Here is a 19,895-nt window from a genome sequence, read left to right as displayed (position 1 = left end):
TCCCCACTCTTTCCTTTTTCGTAAACCTGTCCTTGAGTCTCGTCCTTTAGATTTGTGCACTCGTCTTCGACTTTCCTATAACGATCCCTTCTCTCTCTCTGAACTTCGTTCTGCCCTGGCTCTATGCGGTTCTACGGCGGCGGGCTCCGATGGTATTTATTATGAGATGCTTCGCCATCTCCCTCCGTGCACATCTCAGTATTTACTGAGTCTGTATAATCGGATCTGGGAGTCGTCGTCGGTCCCTGAGGACTTGCTCGATGACTTGACTATAAAACGAAAAAAACGGCCAGCCTACTCATGAGAAACTCTCCAGACACAAAGCAGAACGCTTTAAAAGAGACCAACGTCGTCTATGCCTTCAAATGCCCTCTTGGGGACTGTAAGCTCCAAAAAAAACAGTATATAGGCAAGACAACAACATCTCTTTCTAGGCGTTTAACGATGCATAAGCAACAGGGCTCCATTAAGGAACATATAATCTCTTCCCACAACCAAACTATCGCCAGAGAAATCCTAGTAAACAACACAAAAATCATCGATAGATACAGCGATAGCAGGCGGCTTGACGTCTGCGAGGCTCTACACATCAAGAAGTCAACACCAGCAATCAAAAGCCAATTAATGCACAACTATATTCTACCCACTTCAAGACTCCGCTCCAATATAGAAGTATCAAGAAATATGGACCAATAGGCTTTCTACAAAACACTTCCATTCAATACCCATTGTTTCGTGTTCTGTCTTGTGTTTAGGAATTTAATACCCTATTAATACCACCTCACCCCATCCACCTCACTCAAATGTAGATATAAACAAATCGAAGATGTGTAAGTTCTATTCAGTTGTGTATGTGTAAGCTAAAGTCTTTGAAAATGTAATAAGTTTTACGAAACGCTCTCAAGTGTCGCGTCAGACTAGAAATAAAAAATGAATTTTGGAGAATTTATTTTTGAATTACCACAACAGTGAAAAGAAACGTACGAAAGATCGAGAAAATTCGTGTTAGAATTATTAATCTTACTTTTTCGGTCATATTTAATAATATATATATTTATATATATATATATGACTGAAAACTCACACCCCAGAAGTGACTCGAACCCATACTCCCAGGAGCAACGCAACTGGTAACTACAGGACGCCTTAATCCGTTTGACCGTCACGACCGGACATAAGGAAGTGATAGCCGAAGCTATATGAACCACTTCTCCGCCGGCACTCGGATGGTAATCTTGGGCATAGCATTTTATCAAATCACCTCATTTTTTAGGGCACACGTGAGGAACACAAATGCAAACAAGCCTGAATGGTCCCCAGGACTATATGCGACTGAAAACTCACCCCAGAAGTGACTCGAACCCATACTCCCAGGAGCAACGCAACTGGTAACTACAGGACGCCTTAATCCGCTTGACCATCACAACCGGACATAAGGAAGTGATAGCCGAAGCTATATGAACCACTTCCCTGCCGGCATATAGTCGCATATAGTTCTAGGGACCATTCAGGCTTGTTTGCATTTGTGTTCCTCATGTGTGCCCCAAAGAATGAGGTGATTTGACTTTCAAAATAGTAATAGAAAGTCTCCCAATGAAAAAGGCTGCCTATGATCCGACAATCCTAAGGCGCATAATAGAAGAGCAAATGTATAGCATAGCAGTAGCAGGAGCCACCCACATCTTCACAGACGGATCGGTGGACACAGAATATGAGAGTGCTGGCGCTGCTCTTTGCACGACCAGCGTACAAGCATATTGGAGACTGGGAGGACTAGTATCATCAACCCAAACTGAGCTGTTTGCCATTCAACAGGCATCCGCATATGTGATTGCACAAAACACTCAAAATGCAATCATACACACAGACTCAAAAGCTGCACTTCAAATACTAGGACAAAAACAGTGGAATGATAATGTGGAAATAATTACCACCATTTTGTATCTTGGAGCAGTCGCTAAAGGCAAAGGACTCAACATAACTTTAAACTGGATCCCATCCCATATTAGAATCCCATTAAATGAAATAGCTGATGAAATTGCTAAATTGGCAACTCGTCATCCAGTGATACATAAAACAATTCAACCCAGCCTAGAGAACATAAAAAACATCATCACCAAAAAACTCTCACATCTCAACAAAGCCTACCTACACCAGAGAATAGCTGAAGGTTCGCCATCTGCAACATGGTATCTTCAGGCAACCAAATTAGAAAGGTTAAATATCCCAAAAGGAATCCACAGGGAAATAGCAGTTAGGTTATATAGACTACGTCTAGGTTACAGATGCAACTGGGAGATTGGTGAACCCCGACAGAGAGAGTGCATCTTCTGCCAAACTGTCACAGAAAAGCCACTACTTCACTATCTTCTGGAATGTGAAGCAACCAATGAGCTTTAAGAGTTCCTGAATCATGCAGTGGCCACCCTAAAGCCATCAACACAGCCACTCTCTTGGTCAACAAAGGTGTCCAGCAGCTGGACACCCTCATAAAGACTGTGAAGCAGTATCCTCCCCCGCGACAACAGCTTGATGGTTAAATGCAACCTCAGAATACTGAGAAAAAAAAAAATTGTACCACTTACGGGCTATTCATGCCCGTGCCACCTCTTGGGTGGCTTAATCTTTATCAATCAATCAACATACCTAAACCAAACTACATTAGCCGGGATAATCCTGGATAAGATTTTTGTTTCGAAGAATTCCATATACAAATTGCTTAAAACTGGGGAAAGGGGATTGCCCATCGCCATACCAAATGTTTGTTTGAAAAATTTTCCATTAAAACTAAAATAATAGTCTTTTATACACAATTTGATAAGTTCCAGTACTTTATTGGTCTGCAAGCTCAAATTATATTTAGGCAGTTCCTCACGTAGAAATTCTAACAGATCATCAACAGGAACTTTAGTGAATAAAGAGGTCACATCGAAACGTATTAGTTTAAAATAAAAAAATTAAATTCAGTGTGGATAGCTTATTAACTAAGTCCACATTGTTTGTCAAGTGTGAGTTGGAAATAGTACCAACTATAGGGGACAAAACTTTGACTAACCACTTAGAGAGTTTATAAGCCGCCGAACCAATTGAACTAATAATCGGCCTTGCCGGATTATATGGCTTATGAGTTTTTATAAGACCATACATGTAAGGAAGAGAGGGGGATCGACTTGTTAGCCTCGATATCAACTCTTTATCGCCTTTACACACAGCTTTAAGAGTTTTGTTAAAATGTGCAATCACTTTTTCGGTAGGATCTCTATTAATCAATAGATAAGTATCCCTGTCTTCCAGGAGTAACTTCATTTTTCGGACATAGTCATCTTTATTCATAATAACTACTGCATTTGACTTATCAGTGTTGGTAATATGTAATGAACTATCTTTTTTGAGATTTTGGAACGCATGAACAAATCGACTTGGACAATTAGGAACAGAATTGTTAAGTAAAACGCCATACATCATACCTTTGCACACATTAATATCTTCAACTGAGACATTGCTATACTTTTCAAGATTGCTGAAACCTTTGGCAATATCTACATAATTGACTGTTCCGTTAGATGTGGCAAAGCTCAGGCCATATCCTAATGCAGTAATCGTGTCATTATCAAGCTGTCTATCCGAGACGTTTATAACAAAATCCCGGTTGGAGTGTTTATTCCAGTCACTTTGTTGAATAAGTTTCTTTAATTTGAAATCAAGTTTAGTACTCACCTTTCTGCAGGTAGACCTCAAAGTAGTATAACAGTAATCCATCATACAACGGTTCCACTCAGGCGGAATGGCTTGGAGAAAAGCGTACTTACTGTTATCCACCACTTTAAAACATTCACGAACTTCAAATTTAAGTAAATCGATGTTTTCATAAGCTCTATGCGGGGTATCTCATCAAACGGCTGATCTGACAATTTAAGAACGCTGTTGGGTAATAATGAACGGGGAAGCACTTGTTCACTGAGGCATTTTCGAAGAAAACGAAGACGAATTTTTTTAAGGAATGAGATTTCACTAAAGCAGAACGAAGTTTAGTAACAAAAGGTTCAAGGGCAGGGTAGAGAGAGGAGAAGACGAGAAACTGGCACGTGGTATCCATTGATGCAATTGACGATCTTGCCGAAACGTTCACCTCATTTCATATTTCTCTGTGGATTTTCCGCATAAAATGATCAGTGTTTTGTGATCGTTATTTGCATATATATATATATATATATATATATATGTCGTACCTAGTAGCCAGAACTCACTTCTCAGCCTACTATTCAAGGCCCGATTTGCCTAGTAAGCCAAGTTTTCCTGAATTAATATATTTACTATAATTTTTTTCTTATGAAATGATAAAGCAACCCTTTTCTCTATGTATGAGGTCAATTTTATTTTATTGGAGTTAAAATTAACGTAGATATATGACCGAACCTAACCAACCCTACCTAACCTAACCTAACCTATATTTATAGGTAAGGTTAGGTTAGGTAGCCAAAAAAAGCTAGGTTAGGTTAGGTTAGGTAGGTTAGGTAGACGAAAAAACATTAATTCATGAAAACTTGGCTTATTAGGCAAATCGGGCCTTGAATAGTAGGCTGAGAAGTGCGTTCTGGCTATTAGGTACGACATATATATATATATATATATATATATATATATATATATATATATATATATATATATATATATATATATATATATATATATATATATATATATGTATATATATATATATATATATATATATATATATATATATATATATATATATATATATATATATATATATATATATATATCGTACCTAGTAGCCAGAACGCACTTCTCAGCCTACTATGCAAGGCCCGATTTGCCTAATAAGCCAAGTTTTCACGAATTAATTTTTTTTCGACTACCTAACCTACCTAACCTAACCTAACCTACCTTTTTCGGCTACCTAACCCAACCTAACCTATAAAGATAGATTAGGTTAGGTTAGGTAGGGTTGGTTAGGTTCGGTCATATATCTACGTTAATTTTAACTCCAATAAAAAAAATTGACCTCATACATAATGAAATGGGTAGCTTTATTATTTCACAAGAAAAAAATAGAGAAATATATTAATTCATGAAAACTTGCCTTATTAGGCAAATCGGGCCTTGCATAGTAGGCTGAGAAGTGCGTTCTGGCTACTAGGTACGATATATATATATTGTGACGATAATCTCTTTCAAGAGAGATTGAGCCTGCTCTTCCCTACAAAATTTACGTCATTCAAGTACAAGATACTATATTGAATGTACGTCCACCTGTATCGCCAAACGTTTTGCCCAGGAAGCAAAGCGTACCTTACCACAGACAAACGGGCAAACGATCTTTTTTTTTCCGTAAATGTGACGAGGCCCTGCCCCCAGCTATTGAAACAGTCGAACATCAACACTCCAACACTTTACCGTCACATTTCATGGGGGCCTGTCTACGGAGCTTCACTCAGGTACTGGTACCAGATCGTAAATTTGTGGTAAGCGTACTTGGCTTTGGTAAAGTAGCTTTTCACTATTTTCAATATTCAATTTTATTTTCATATGGTGCTGTGTGTATTGTGCATTCCGAGAGTAGCATATGGTGAAGGTGAGACAACTTTGGATTACGTGGTGACTGTAGGCCTCAGTCATTCTCTTAATTGGTCATCTCTCCCTCCGTGTTATTACTCGTGTTTACCATCTTTTGTCCCTAGGATATTTCTCATATTTTAGGCAGATCATCATATTGGTACTCTGGTACTGTGGTCTGTCCCCGGGTCAAGTGCACCTATTCTTCTGCAATCCGACGGTAGGAGGATAAAGAGGGCCATAGTTCCTCTCGCACGAACTTTAGTTGCTGAATTGGGACCTCAGCAGCAGTTCTCGTCACCAGTTGACACCTCGGACCCCTACACGTCAGTCAGAGATGATGATATTTACATTGGTAGGGATTTTTTTTATTTTTATTTTTACATGCGAACATGCGAATAAATACAATAAAATAATAAACTAATAACAAACAATCAGACAACAAAAAAATACAGAAGCACAAAGCAAGTTAATACAAAGAAACACAAATACACTAAATACCGGCCCGAAGGGCCGACAACAAAAACACAACAAGGAGCATAAACACAATGAAACACAACACCGGACAGAAGGGTAACGGAAATATGATAAATGCAACAAAAAAACAACACCGGCCTGAAGGGCGCACAATAGGTACACCACATTGCAACTAAACACAGGCCACAGCAAGCACACAGACTACTCAAAGTGTTCATACTTATCCGGCCACTCCGCCGCCGGGAATCGAACACAATACGCCTCCCACAGTAACATTACGTCATTCGGAACAGGTACAGTATTAACAGTACGAGGATCAGGCATTATCTCCGGCACACCCACAACAAAACACCGAGCCCGCTGTACCCAGATGGAAGAAGGGCACCACGGAACAGGATGCACGCGGTCAATAATGTCAAACTGCAAAGGATGCTGTGCATCATGCGCCACTCCGGAGGCCAAGATGAGAGGGAGGGGCTCCTTCCCACGATGCCGGGCAATGGGCAGCGCACTGGGAGCCTCCTCGGCCGCCTCACAGTGCTCCGCGTCAACCACCGGACGTTGTTCCTGCCGGGACCCCCCACGCTTGGCATCCTTCTTCAGTACCAGCTTGATGCCTCGGCGCGCACCAGAACTCTCACCATCCACGTCAGTAGGAGCGACCACCCCCCACTGCGGAGAACCTTCTGCAGGAGAAAGAACAGGAGGTAAATCATAGGTACAAACATCGTCAACAGCAGACACATGGACGTCAGCCACCACCAGCGTCGTAGAGCGAGAAGCACCCGGAGTCGCCACATCATCTCCCGAAGCTCCATCTGCGTCATAGTCCTCCGCATCAGCCCAAGCAGTAGAAGAACGCCTGGAACGCTTGGGCACTGGCCGCACATCCTCACAGCAGGAGGCGGACCCAGAACCACGGGCCTCACGAACCGGGCGAACCGACGCCCGTCGCAGAACGGCAGCAGCCTCTACCACAGGGGGAACCGGACCACACACAGTAGAAGGTTCCGCAGCCACCCCAGCACCCAGCACAGGAGGAACCCGAGGGGAGGACGCAGGGCCAGGGTCCACAGCCGAAGACGAGGAAGCTGACGGCGACGCTCCACAGGGATCACCAGGAAGGTCCATGGGAACGGCATGGCCAGAGACAAGGTCAGGAGGAACATCCGACGGCACTGCAACACCAGGAGGAGGGTCTGCGACAACCGGGGGAACGTCGGGTGACACTGGGGGAGCCTCAGCAGCGAACGGGACGCTCACCTCCTCACCCCCGGAGTCCTCCTCCAGAGGGAGCGGCGGGAAATCCTCCTTACAGAACAAGTTCACAGGAGCGACCGGATCAGCAGTACACCCGGCAGCCTGATGCCCCTACATGCCACACCGGAAGCAAGTACGGGGTTGCCAGGCATAAAACACACGCACGTAGTACCCCAACAGCCGGACAGAGCACGGTATGTCCGACCTCAGTCGCATCCCGAGGGTCCGAATGTTGGTCTTCACACCGGAATACGTGCCAGACGACAGTGAGTTCATCCGCACACTGATGACGGAGCCGTACCTCTGGAAGAATCGCCGGAGGAGAGTCTCAGGAAACTCCATGGGGGCGCCATGAACACTGACATACGTCACAGCACCACTACGGTCTGAAATAGTCACAGACCTGGTGCCGTCCTGTAGCTGCAAAGTACGTCCCTCGTACCTCCGTAAGAAAGCACGGTACACCGCCTCACCCACAAACTTGACAATAACACGGTGAGCAGTTACCAGCTCAATGCCATATACGTCCCCAACCGGGACACGAAGCATGTCACTAAATACCACGTCCACCAGCGGGTACCCAGCACGGCCAGTAAACTCCAATCCGATGGAGTTTACCCTCACGACAGGGGGAAGATGGCCGCCCATCGTAAATGCGCCACGTCCACACCAGCAGGAACAGCAGGGAGGGTAGAGACACCCACACCCCCTGCCGGCGAAAACGGCAACCCCAAACTATCGGAGCGATCAGGCGACACGTCCTCTTGGTAGGGAATTAGCCTTCTTTTTCAGAGCACAAAAGTTCGCTAATTCTGTAAGTATCATTTAATTTCAGTGGGAAAAACTTGCTTATGTCCTATAGAGACTTGGCAAGGTATGCCTACATTCTTGGACTACCTAATTCACTTTTGAGGCAATTAACTGTTTCATTTGTTTTAGAAACTCAGTTTCGCTTATTTAGTAGGATTTTCTTGCCCTTATCCTCTTATATTGAGTACCGGGTACAAGATTTCCTGTGACCTTGATTTATTAATCATTTACCATCTTGAAATTAACATTAATTGTTAACGATTCCACAGGATAGGTACCAGTTGCCACGTTGTCCTGTTCTGACATTCACCATATCACAACAGTATATTCGTTGTGCATTTATTTGCTAATTTCACAATGTTTCGTCTCCAAGCTTTCGGTGCAGATCCTGCAGGTGAAATAGGGACCTTAAGTCGTGCCAAGAGGACTGAGTTACAAACTCTTGCACATGAGTATCAACTAGAAGTTCCCTACCAAGCCAACAAAAATGAACTGCATAACCTGTTATTGGATCATCTCTTAGAGGAAGGTAAGATTGACTCTGAAACTCACAAAACTTACTTTATTGCAGATAAATCTGATTTGGCAACCCTGAAACTCAAACTAGAGCTTGCCAAGATCGAACGAGAACAGCAAAGGGAAGCAGCTGCCATACGAAAGGAAGAAAAAGAACGAGAAGCTGCCCTGGCAAAAGAAGCTCTACAAATGAGGAAAGAAGACCAAGAACGTGAGATTGCAATACTCCGTGAGCGGGAACGAATACAGCTTGAAACAAAACAACGCCAACTGGAGATGCAACGCGAGCATGACAAACAACAAGCAACTCTGGCTATGGAATGTCGTCAACAAGAATTCGCGTTGGAAACTACACACCTCGCTCAACGCCAGCAAGCTACCGCCAGTCTTCCTGTCAGTTTCAATATCTCACATGCAAGTAAGTTAATGCCACCATTCGTAGAGACCGAAGTTGATGTATTTTTCACCACCTTTGAGACCCTTGCTAATCAACTTAGTTGGCCTGCCGACCAATGGGCAACTCTTCTCAGAGTACATCTCACAGGTAGAGCTGCAGTTACACTCAGTACTTTGGCGTCTGAGAATGACTACCAGACTCTGAAACAAGCAGTGTTGGACGCCTACCTTCTCTCCACAGAAAGCTATCGAAGGAAATTCCGTGACCACCTGAAGGCAAGTGCCACTATCTTTCTCGAATTTGCTAATACCAAAAGGAGATATTTTATGAAATGGCTGGAAGCAGCACATGTCTCTACCTTTGCAGAACTCGTCAACCTCATGCTAGTTGAAGAATTCTTGAGGCGTGTGCCGCCTCCTGTCCGTTTATATTTAGCAGATAAAGAAGAGACCGACTACCTAAAGTGTGCTAAGTCGGCTGACACTTACAGCCTCATCCACCGGCTGACACCAGAACCGCCTCCCAGTAAGAAGTCTTGGTACAGTTACGAGAAAGTGAGTACCGATCAACCTGGCTCGCAATTGTACTGTAAGTATTGTAGACTCTATGGACATACCATAGATAAATGTGGTAAGTCTCAATACAAAGGAAATACTGAATCCACTAAACCCAAACAGATTCTTCCTAAGTCCGGTAAGCCTGTGATGAATGTTGGTGTTCAAGTTAATGATCTTTCTCTTTTCAGTAACCACCTGTATACTGGAACTGTTTCTACCAACGGTTCAAATCCAGATGGACGTTTCAAACTGAAGATCTTGAGGGACACAGCGGCTCTTCAATCAATTATTTTGAAATCAGCTGTGCCCAATATCGCCTACACCGGAGAAACTGTCTTCATCACTGACCTCACTGCTACCACTCCTTATCCTCTCGCCAGAGTCCACCTGGATTGTCCCTTCGTGACCGGAGAAATCCAAGTCGCCATCAGGGAAAAGCCTTTTCGCATGCCTGGAGTGCAACTTCTCCTGGGCAACGACTTGGCAGAAGACCTGCAACCGACCAACCTGATCGTCATGGACAAACCCCAGGTGTGTACCTCTGTAATGGATAATCCCATCTTTGAGTATGTTCCAGCAAAGGTTCAAGAGAGTGATGAAGTTTCTCCTCCGGTTTTAGTGACCACCCGTGCACAAGCTGCACGATCAGAACCAGCTGACTCTACTGCTACCGCTGTCCCTCAAGACCCTCAGAAACTACCCCCGAATCTGACCAAGTTGGAGTTCCGTAAGTTACTGAGGGAAGATCTTACCGTGACACCATTAATTTTTCAGGCTGAGACTCAACCTGACAGTATTCCTGGGTTCTTCCTAGAGAACGAGTTGCTCTACCGCAGATATAGACCCAGTAAACTGAAGGAGGAGGACGATTGGGCCAACGTCGAACAACTAGTGATTCCTGCCATCCTGCGGCCCACTATTCTACACCTGGCCCACGGAGCACTCTCACACTAGGGATTTTAACAAGACCTACCATGGAATCCGTCAAGACTACTACTGGCCAGGTATGGTAAATAGCGTCAAACAGTGTCATACATGTCAGATGGCAGGTAAACCGAACATCTCTATCCCCAGAGCACCACTGACTCCCATACAGGTGCCTGCGGAACCTTTCCACAGACTTATTATAGACTGTGTTGGTCCTTTACCTCGGACCAGTTCTGGTAACGCCTATATCCTAACCATCCTGTGTCCTACCACCAGATTCCCCATAGCAGTTCCAGTAAAGAACATTACGGCTGCTACGGTTGTGAAACACTTATTGAAGATCTTCACCCAGTATGGATTTCCAAGGGATGTTCAGAGCGACTGTGGCACCAACTTCACCAGTGATCTCTTCAAGAGGACACTGGAAGAGTTCAACATCACACAGGTATTGTCCAGCCCCTATCATCCTGCTTCACAGGGTTCTCTTGAGCGTAGTCATCAGACTATTAAAGCACTCCTGAAGAAGTTTTGCAATGAAACCTCTAAGGATTGAGATAAGCAAATTGATTTGATAATGTGCGTCTACAGAAGTCTTCACAATGAGTCTCTAGGAGTATCTCCTTATGAGATGCTCTACGGACGTATGTGCCGTACTCCTCTCAAAGCTTTCAAAGACTCTCTACGTGATGCCACCTTCAGTGAGCATCAGAATGTGCCCCAGTTTCTTCAAAACCTACAACACATTCTAGAGAGGGTACATAACTTTGCCAAGGATAATCTATTGAAAGCACAGGAGAGGATGAAGATTCATTACGACCAGACTAGCAAAGTAAGGAAATTTAAACCGGGAGTCTTCGGGCTTGCCTATTTCCCTATCCCAGGTTCTCCTTTGCAAAACAGGTTTTCAGGACCCTACCACATCAAGGAGTGCAGAAACAACCACAACTACGTTCTAGAGACTCCAGATAGGCGGCGGAAGACCCAGTTGTGCCACGTCAACCTCCTGAAGCTATATAACGGTACTCCTCCCACTGTATTGATAACATATTCTTCCTTTAAAGGTCCATACGTCCACAGTGAGACCTTCCCTGCTTCTCCTCCCGAAAGCACTGACACTGAGTCAGCGCTTTCCAATTCGGAAATCCTAACTGATCTTCATAATTATTTTCAAGACAATCATAGTGCACCTCTCATCAAAATCTTCAAAGAACATCAGGAGTTGTTCCGAGATGATCCACAAGAGTGTAATGTAACTCAGCACATTCAATTGCTCCTTGACACCCGGCCGATTCGTCGACCCTTCTACCGAATCAGCCCTAGCAAGAAGGAAGTCATGCGTGCTGAGGTACAGTACCTCCTGGATCATGGTCTGGCTACACCTTGTGAGTCCCCCTGGGCCTCACCCTGTATCTTGGTGCCAAAACCCCAAGGTAAGGTTAGACTTTGCACGCACTACCGGAAATTAAATAATGTGACTGTCAAGGATGCAAACCCCTTGCCAAGGATAGATGACATCCTTGACGCCATTGGTAATGCCCGGTACTTGCCCCAAGTGGACTTGCTCAAGGGGTATTACCAAGTGTGTTTAACAGAGCTAGCCAAAGAAATATCTGCCTTTATCACTCCCTTTGGACTTTTCAGGTATGAACGCCTTCCCTTTGGATTATGTAATGCCCCGGCAACCTTTCAGAGAGCTGTCAACCGCGTCATCCAAGGCTTGGATAACACCTACGCCTATTTGGATGATATCGGTGTAGCATCCAACACCTGGAGCGAACATCTGCTCCAGCTGCAACGACTGTTCGCCAAGCTCCGGACAGCCGGCCTCACCATCAACCTGGGCAAGTCCACATTTGCCAAAGGTAAAGTGCGTTATCTGGGTCATGTAATTGGGAGTGGCAGCCTAGCTCCGTTAAACATACACTCAAGCCATCAAGCATTATCCACAGCCTACCACCAGGAAGCAGCTCCTGCGGTTTCTTGGTCTTGCCTCCTACTACCGTAGGTTTGTGAAGAATTTTAGTTCGGTAGCAACACCATTAATCACTTTAACCAGTCCCAAGCAACGGTATAATTGGACCATTCAGCAAACCGTTGCTTTCGAACAACTCAAATTCCTCCTCTGTTCTAATCCTATTCTCGCCTCGCCAGATATCACCAAGCCTTTCATCCTTCATGTCGACGCCAGTGGTACCGGCATCGGTGGTGTCCTGATGCAGTAACGAGGCGAGGAGGTTCTATCTGTCAGCTACTACAGCTACAAGTCGAAACCCCACCAGAGGAACTACAGCACTATCGAGAAGGAGCTACTCTCCATCGTCCTAAATCTCCAGCACTTTGCTCCATACCTACAAGGTGCCAGGTCTACCACCATCTACTCAGACCACAATCCTCTCCGCTTCTTACATCAAGCCCAAGTCAATAACCAACGTCTTCTACGATGGGTTTTATATCTGCAAGATTTCAACCTGGAGATCTGCTATATCAAGGGTTCTGACAACATCATAGCCGACGCCCTCTCCAGAGTCTATGAAGTAGAAGCCACTCCAACTATCACTCCACCACATGAAGACGTAACTTCTTCCAGAACCGCAGGCTTCGGGGGAGAGTTGTGACGATAATCTCTTTCAAGAGAGATTGAGCCTGCTATTCCCTACAAAATTTACGTCATTCAAGTACAAGATACTATATTGAAGATACGTCCACCTGTATCGCCAAACGTTTTGCCCAGGAAGCAAAGCGTACCTTACCACAGACAAACGGGCAAACGATCTTCTTTTTTTTCCGTAAATATGACGAGGCCCTGCCCCCAGCTATTGAAACAGCCGAACATCAACACTCCAACACTTTACCGTCACAATATATATATATATATATATATATATATATATATATATATATATATATATATATATATATATATATATATATTATATATATATATATATATATATATATATATATATATATATATATATATATATATATATATATATGTCGTACTTAGTAGCCAGAACGCACTTCTCAGCCTACTATGCAAGGCCCGATTTGCCTAATAAGCCAAGTTTTCATGAATTAATTGTTTTTCGACTACCTAACCTAACCTAACGTAACTTTTTCGGCTACCTAACCTAACCTAACCTATAAAGATAGGTTAGGTTAGGTTAGGTACGGGTGGTTAGGTTGGGTCGTATATCTACGTTAATTTTAACTCCAATAAAAAAAATTGACCTCATACATAATGAAATGGGTAGCTTTATCATTTCATAAGAAAAAAAATAGAGAAAATATATTAATTCTGGAAAACTTGGCTTATTTGGCAAATCAGGCCTTGCATAGCAGGCCGAGTACGTCGTTCTGGCTACTAGGTACAACATATATATATATATATATATATATATATATATATATATATATATATATATATATATATATATATATATATATATATGTATATATATATATATATATATATATATATATATATATATATATATATATATATATATGTATATATATATATATATATATATATATATATATATATATATATATATATATATATATATATATATATATATATATATATATAAAAGTGTGTGAGGGTACCACCTCTGGTGCCAATGTGGGGACCCATAGCCTCGGAGAAGAAAATACAAAGTATTCAGAGAAGACCTTGTGGTCTCTCACTGAACACCAATATTATCTTCTCCTACCACCCCCATTCTTTTGTATGTACACATATATATTTGCTTTATTTGAACCTTGTTACAAAAATGGAGTTACATATAGGTTACAAAGATGGTTATCATAGGTTGTCGAGTTCCTCCAGCTCCTCAGATGGCGGGCAGGAACCCTGGATGCAGTGCGCATTTCCCCTCTGTATCGCTATGCTGAGGCGCTGGAAAAGAAAGCTGGCAGCTCCAGGGTCCCTTGTTGTTTCAATGAGCCTAGAACCCAGTTCCTTCAAAAAACTGGTAGCACTTTTACCCCAGGCGCCGAGTGTCTCAGAAGCAATGGGGACAAAATTGTAGTGGTGATCCAGTTCTCTATACTTACGGGATTTGGCTGCTTCCCTGTGGGTGGCAGCGCCACCTGGTTGTGCAACACTGAGGTTAATGTAGGTGTTAGCCCGGGTTGATACGCACGTGTAGTCCCATACCAACTGCTTGCCATTCTTCCAGGGGTTCACTGTGATACCATCCGGGCGACCTATAAGAGCATCAGAGTTACGGGGCGTTAGGTAACGGGGCTCTCTTTCAGCTGGGCATCCAGCTGTGGTGAGACTCCTCTTGATGATGTCGTTAACTTAACTGTGCCTCGAGTGCCATCCCCCTGTGCTTTGGCAGAGTAGGCCATGGTGGCCGTACCTGTCAGCCACCACCTCGCCACAAATACACCTATATCTGGTGTGGATTGGGGCAGCAAGGCGAATATATATATATATATATATATATATATATATATATATATATATATATATATATATATATATATATATATATAAATATATATATATATATATATATATATATATATATATATATATATATATATATATATATATATATATATATATATATATATATATGTCGTACCTAGTAGCCAGAACGCACTTTTCAGCCTACTATGCAAGGCCCGATTTGCCTAATAAGCCAAGTTTTCCTGAATTAATATATTTTCTCTAATTTTTTTCTTATGAAATGATAAAGCTACCCATTTCATTATGTATGAGGTCAATTTTTTTTTATTGGAGTTAAAATTAACATAGATATATGACCGAACCTAACCAACCCTACCTAACCTAACCTAACCTTCCTTTATAGGTTAGGTTAGGTTAGGTGGCAGAAAAAGTTAGGTTAGGTTAGGTTAGGTAGGTTAGGTAGTCGAAAAACTATTAATTCATGAAAACTTGGCTTATTAGACAAATCGGGCCTTGCATAGTAGGCTGAAAAGTGCGTTCTGGCTACTAGGTACGACATATATATATATATATATATATATATATATGTTGTACCTAGTAGCCAGAACGTCGTACTCGGCCTAATATGCAAGGCCCAATTTGCCTAATATGCCAAGTTTTCCTGAATTTATATATTATTCATTTTTTTCTGATGAAATGATAGACCAATCTATTTCATTATGTATGAGTTCATTTTATTAATTTGAGTTAAAACTAACGTAGATATTTGACCGAACCTAACCTACCCAACCTAACCTAACCTATCTTAACCTAGCCTAAACCAATATAACTAAGTCAATAATTTATGTTCCTAGTATAATATAATAATAATAATTCAAATAAACCCATTGGAAATAATTTATGGAAAATAAAGAAAATAACTCGACCTATTAGGCAAATCGGGCCTTGCATAGTAGACCGAGAAGTGCATTCTGGCTACTAGATACAACATATGTTTATATATATTTATATATATATATATATATATATATATATATATATATATATATATATATATATATATATATATATATATGCTTGGCATTCAAGCCGCTCAACACACACACACACACACACACACATATATATATATATATATATATATATATATATATATATATATATATATATATATATATATATATATATATATATATATATATATGTGTGTGTGTGTGTGTGTGTGTGTGTGTGTGTGTGTGTGTGTGTGTGTGTGTGTGTGTGTGTGTGTTGAGCGGCTTGAATGCCAAGCACGACGCCTTGGGGACGCACCACCTTTGAGTGATCATGTTGTGAAATGTCATCGTCCAACTTCTCGGGTCATTAACGTGATTGGAATGTACAATTAAATATGTTTGTTTATTTTTCTCGCACTCACGAAACAAATGAACACTTTTATAAGACGAAAAATGTTTTTGTATTCTTTTATTGTGGCTGGCGGTGCTCAAGGCTATTAATAGCACTGTAATGCTGAATTTACTGTAATGCTTTTTGGGTGGAAAAATGCTCCAGCAACACTCCACCGTCTTATGAACTTAGTGTTTAAAGACATACCACAATGTAGGGATGATATTGTAATTTAATACATTAAGTGGGAGGACCATATGAAAGGTTTAGCTAAACTATTGAAATGCTTAAAGGAGACTAATTTAACTGTAAACTTGCCCATGTGTACCTTTGCCGGAGCTAGTATTTGTTATCTGGGATATGAAGTGGGAAACGAGAAGGTGTTACCCCTCAAGAATAAATGATATAATAGAGTACCCAATGTTGACTAGCAAGAAGAAGGTGCAAGGATATCCAGAAACGTGTATATATTATGGGAAGTTCTGTACAAATTTTGCAGCAATTGCGCCTCCTTTGACAAATTTGCTATGTAAAAATATTAAAAAATGTTTAGATGGTCTCAGGAGTGTGAGGATGTATTTAGTAAATTAAAAGGAATGTTGTCATCTGGTTTAGTATTAGCTACTGTAAGCCATTCAAACTGTATATAGATACTTCGGATTGGGGTGCTGGTTTTGTACTAATGCAAAAGGATGATGAATGTATTAATCATCCAGGACATTACTACTCTAAAAAGTTTTCAAAATGTCAGCAGAATCATTCAACAGTAGAGAAAGAAGCATTGTCGTTATTACTATCTGTTAAACAAATGATATTTATTTATCAGCCAATACTGTAGAAGTATTTACCGACCACAATCCCTAGACCCTTATTGCTAGTATGAAGACTTTCAATCAGAGGATATTATGGTGGTCTTTACTGTTGCTAGATTACAACCTGGTCATCAAAAATATTCCAGTAAAATTATATATAGTGGCAAATGCACTTTCTAGATTGCCTAAACCTGGGGTGACTTAGGATTGTACCACTGCATATATTATTATGTATATATTATTGTGTATCTTTTACTTCTTATTAATCATATACCATTTCTGTAAAATTATTATGAAATCTGTTTGAGTTGCTGAATCTACGTGAAAAAATGTGAAATACGTTATGAATTTCTCATCATTTTCTCCACAGGTCAGAAGAGGTGTTACAATCATTATTTCTTGTGGAGAGGTATAAAGGAAGTGTCGGAAATTACCGATCAAATTACTGACACCTGATACAACTAGTTAAAATAGTTGTATCAAGGAATTAACCTTACTAACCATATTAATTTCCAGTTAGGAAACGTCTAGAAATCTCTTAGAAAATGTATAGGAGGATTGCGTCAGCCAGCATCGAAGTGGCGTTATTATCAATTTTCTTGTATTGTTAATATTTCCGGTCTATTATTTCTTTACATCAGAAAAACCTTATTTTAGACTAGAATTAATTAAATAGAGCTTAGAAAGAATTAAACTCATCTTCTACCATGAGGTAAAATTCCACAGCCGTGATCAGTTATTTTCACTACCCGTGGAATAGTAACGCCACGAATTTAGCACATATCAAACGTGCTTTAAACCCTCACAAACTTCCAGTCCAGCGTTAGGAACTTTAAAAAACTGTTTTCTGGATTTAGAAATGCATAATTAAGGCATAAAATAACGCCTATCTTCATTCGTTAATAAATGAGTTAAAAATTTGTAGCGTGACTATTATCTTGACTGCACCTCAATAGGGGGAAGGAAGTCGTCATTGTGCAAACAGAGCTGGTGCTATCAAGGCGCTCTCACGAAGGAAGCATATTAGTAGCGACGGATGTTTATGTCATCTGTGGTTCTACAACGTTCCAGCGCTACGGCAACCTTCAGGGTATCCGGTCGGTTATATAAACTTGGTAATTGATGTGTGGCCTTATATTGATTGGATTGAGTAACCGATTGGTTACGACGCATGGAAACATAAAACTCATATTGAGCAAATATTTGATTAGGAAATTATCACTACTGATTTGAGATTAGCTGTGAGGATGTTTACTTAACAGTAGTTACGCTGTACATTTTCGGCAGAACGGAAGTGATCAACTGGGAGACAGAGGTTTTCATCGCATGGACTGGCTGCAACATGTGAACCAGATGCCACAGGTTATGAGATGCTTACCTTGACTGACCCTCCTGACATTCTCCTCATGATTCATCTTGAAACCTTCTCATCAGCAAAGGCTATTGAATGAATACATTAATTTCAGTATAAGTCAACTAACACTAGAATATTTTCTTATTAACTATAATTATTGATTATTATTACCATTCAGTGACCCCCACCCAAAAGTATGTGTACAGGGTAACACCCAGCAGAAGTTAAGAATAAATAATACAGTCCTCTTTCTTTAATAATGTCCAAAATTAATATAATTAGTTAAATACGTAAATTTACCTGCTGGGAAATTCCCCACAGGCAGACATTCTTATTATAAATTATCTGTTAATACAGAGGAGTTATGTGGTGGCATTATACATTTATTCTTGTAAGAAATCTGCAGCTGACAACTGGGAGGTCGCCGGTGACTGAGACTACTCCGCCCAGCAAAGTATTACCATTGAGCTGGAGGTTGTTCGGGAATAATGTGTGATGGTATAGCAAAACTGTGTGAAGTAAAAGTGGACTCAATCACATAACCTGTGCAGAGAATATTGTCAATGGAGTCATTAAGGGAGTTTGTTGAATGATAAAGTATTTAGGGGCGAGTGACATGACAGAGATGGATGCCATCTTGACCTGACGTGGAGTAAGAGCTGTGTAGACCGGTCCTTTACTGAGAGATTTCTCCTGCCATACTTCATGATAAGAGACTGGGTTGTATTAAAAGGGTTGCAAGACGGGGTAGAGTATATTGACGGTTTCTTGAGTAGTTTTGTCTGAGGGTATATATACGTTGTTTGTGAAACCATAAGTTTCGTCGGGGGTCAGTCAGGAAGCTTAGTTAATAAGCGCCAAGACTGACCAATCCTTATAGACGATCATTGGTGCGGTGGTCACGGTACTGTGTACGTTTAGGGGTGATCCTGGACGGCATGGGTTCGAATCCTGGCCGGGTCAAAGAGTTCTTAGTGATATATATATATATATATATATATATATATATATATATATATATATATATATATATATATATATATATATATATATATATATATATATATATATATATATATATATATATATATATATATATATATATATATATATATATATATATATATATATATATATATATATATATATATATATATATATATATATATATATATATATATATATATATATATATATATAACTTTAGAACACTTTCCCACCAGGAGACTCGAAGCCTTCCAGCAACTGGCATAACAGGTACGCCTTAACCCGCTCCACCACCTGCTCAGACCCTTAAAAGAGATGGTAATTTCGGAGTATTTAAATACACCAAAGATCACCACCTCCCAAGAGCACTAGAGCAAGTGAGGGGTCATTTATACGTTTATTTCATCAAGTC

At 40.9% G+C, this 19,895-nt stretch overlaps 1 long non-coding RNA gene across 1 annotated transcript in view; it reads left to right on the top strand.

Annotated features, from left to right (window-relative positions):
* The window catches only part of LOC138351506 (uncharacterized), a 106,384-nt gene extending 87,640 nt beyond the window's left edge, over nt 1–18,744 (top strand). The window contains exon 4 of the long non-coding RNA XR_011222476.1: nt 18,430–18,744. This is a non-coding gene — a long non-coding RNA (uncharacterized lncRNA). The remainder of the gene's footprint in view (nt 1–18,429) is intronic.
* Nucleotides 18,745–19,895: the final 1,151 nt, after the last annotated feature.

This window comes from Procambarus clarkii, chromosome 50 (genome assembly GCF_040958095.1).
Source record: "Procambarus clarkii isolate CNS0578487 chromosome 50, FALCON_Pclarkii_2.0, whole genome shotgun sequence".
Classification (NCBI taxonomy): Eukaryota; Metazoa; Arthropoda; class Malacostraca; order Decapoda; family Cambaridae; genus Procambarus; species Procambarus clarkii.
The sequence above is the reverse complement of the archived record's forward strand: the minus strand, read 5'-3'. Positions and strand labels throughout refer to the sequence as shown.